Raw genomic sequence first — 2,924 nt, 5'->3', positions numbered from 1 at the left:
GGGTTATTAGGGTTTTGTTGGGGGCGGCGATCGAAGCGTACGGTACGGGGAATGACCGCGGGTTTTGCGTGGCCTTTTTAATTAAGGCCGTTGTTTGATAAGAGGGATTGATCCTTACTTCCGACCCGACCCGGTTCTGTAAAATAGCTACGGCCGCCTATGAAGAGCATTTGTAGCTTCTGCACCGACTGAGGTAATGGATAAATAATTAAGGCCACGTTCTGTTTTTTATCGGCTAAAATATCGTATTGGTCTAAAAATTCACATCTTTTTATCACTTCAATTTAAAAAGTAAAGTTTGGGCGACGCTTCGATTGAAAATGTGATGGATCGGTGGTACATAGGTCTTTCCTGCAGGGCACCTTATTAGTAAATCGGTCATAACTTTCTCTTGAATGTCCTTTCTAAGTAAACTTTTCTATTTTGAATTTTTCCTCACGTACCTTTCCGTTGAACTTGGCTTGGTCTAATTTGAATATTGTTTGCTATCTTGAATGCTTAGTAGAATTGGATGTATGTGTCTTAAATAGATTGCCGGAGACATGTTTATTGTTGAGAGCACTACTCTCAATATATATCTTGCAGATATGACATTCTTACTATTCCTGAAATTGTACTCATGTAACTTTCTTTTGAAATTAGTTTGGCTCATTTCTCAATGTCATTTGCTCTCTCTAATTCATTATCAAAGCTATCTTATGTGCATCGGAATCCGTGTGATAGTGCTCTGTGATGCCCATGCACTATCTTAGTAAGATCTCCATGAGTGTTAGGTATAATTGCAATCTAATTGAACGAAACTAGACTCTCATATCTTTGATTTGAATCTAATTTTATCCAATTCCTAGATCATTTACTAGTTCAAACTTGTGATTAATTCAATAAATGTGCATAGGATATGTAGTCTGTCATTCCTGGATATTTTGCATGTATCTAAATATCTGTTTGTGATTGAATAAAGAAAGTTTTATAACTTGAAACTATATTTATTAATTAACCTATAGAAAAATTTGAGTATAAACTGATAATGGTTGACATCTAAAAGGAAAATATAGAATTGAATTGTAGTGTTTTCTATTTTGACACAAGTCTGAAATCCTGACCCTTATGCATTACAGAGAGTATAACTTTCCCTTTAAAAACTTGCATGTAGGAAATTCTTCTTTTTTTTTCCAAAACTAGATTTGTATAGAAACAATTTAAATTTTATTTCGCTAATTTTGGATATCATATGGCCCCTCAATAATGCACTTGAATATGCTAAAATGGTCTGCCATTATAGTTTGTGCATATCCTATGTTTCTAAATATAACTTGAGCTATATGTATTGCTTTTGTAAGCCACCAATTGTTCTGAAAACTAGGCACATGCAAAAATTATACGATAATAGTTTCATAAATTTTGGATATTAGTTGCTCTCTCATCCGTCTAACTCAATTTGCTACATGTATATTTTATTCCCTGTTTGTGCGTATCAGAAGCGTCGAGTATTATATTCTCAAGTATAGCATGTCGTTATAAGACTAGGAAACTAACGAAAACCTAGTTGATTAGAATCTTATATGGGTATACATGTATATTATAGAGAAGTAAGACCTTTGGATTCATTCGTTGATACCAAGGAACCCAGCACAAATGATAGGTAGCCTTTTATTGTTTCCTATCAATTTTTTGAGTTTGATTGATTATTTTCTTGAAATTCCTGCGAGTTGATTTCTAATGCTCAGTTATATATATTATCGCTTTCATTATATTCCTATTCGAATCACTTCATGTGTGGGCTATTTGTTGATAGCTTAACCACTGCTATCCCATTGTTGTCTATTTCAGTATCATATCATTAATAGTTTCATCTGTCGTTACTAGCAACCATACTCTTTATATGTACACACACACATATTCAACTACAGAATATCAAATGAACCAAAGATTGCCACCTTGAGTATTCTGCCACCATTTGGCATTGCAGAAACCCCTTAATGAGCTAAATTGCATTCTCGACCCTCATATACAAACATTGCCACCTTGAGAATTCATACTAACATCCCTTAAAAGCCTTTCTCAATACAGTTTCATGGAGGTAGGTTCCTTCCAATAAACACAAGCTTGTTCATTCTCTTCTCCTGAGGATCCCAGGGTTTGGCAGAAGCAGCCTTCCAACATAGGATGCACCCCCTTCAATGAAAAGATGAACTTGGTTCCATAGAGTGAAGTTATGTTAGATGTTCAGGGAGTGGAGAAGGGATATATAGATAACCTGAAAAACATAACATCCAGTAGATTCGTTTACAGATCACACCTTTCATCCTGTACAAATCCTCCCCTTTCTCGTTCACCAGTGTTTCAAGCCAATCATTCACCTAGACAGTTGAAAAGGTTGAAGTGTAAAAGCCGAAGCTACGAGAGATGAATTTGAGTAAAAGAAAATAAAATCTATGATCCTCGGACCAACAAAGCATATCCTAAGGGAAGATCGATCAACCGTTCCTTTCTTTATCACACATGCGCATGCACGTAAACTCATAGGCGGATTTGATGAATTAAGGTTAATACTTTTCCAGGTTACCTCATCGAGATCAATGGTTCCTTCAGAAACTATGCTAAACACTTGTAACTGCGGCATCATGCACATGATCATGATGATGTTCCCCATGATGATCTGGAAGTAAAGAAGCCAAAGCCCAAAAAGAATTAGCAAGACCATGTTACATCAAGCATAAAAAATCAATGCAAGTATAAAAAAAAACTGAAAACTCTAAGACATACACAATGACCCTTCTCATAACATTTTAGTTGAATTCATTCAGACACCAAATCACACACAAACCCCATAATGGAGCAGAATTGACCAACCCCTGGGACCTCAACCTCATGATTTCCATATAGTTTAGCGTTATATATATATATATATATATATATTTTTA

The sequence above is a fragment of the Asparagus officinalis genome, chromosome 1 (assembly GCF_001876935.1).
Source record: "Asparagus officinalis chromosome 1, Aspof.V1, whole genome shotgun sequence".
NCBI classification, from domain to species: domain Eukaryota; kingdom Viridiplantae; phylum Streptophyta; class Magnoliopsida; order Asparagales; family Asparagaceae; genus Asparagus; species Asparagus officinalis.
The sequence above is the reverse complement of the archived record's forward strand: the minus strand, read 5'-3'. Positions refer to the sequence as shown.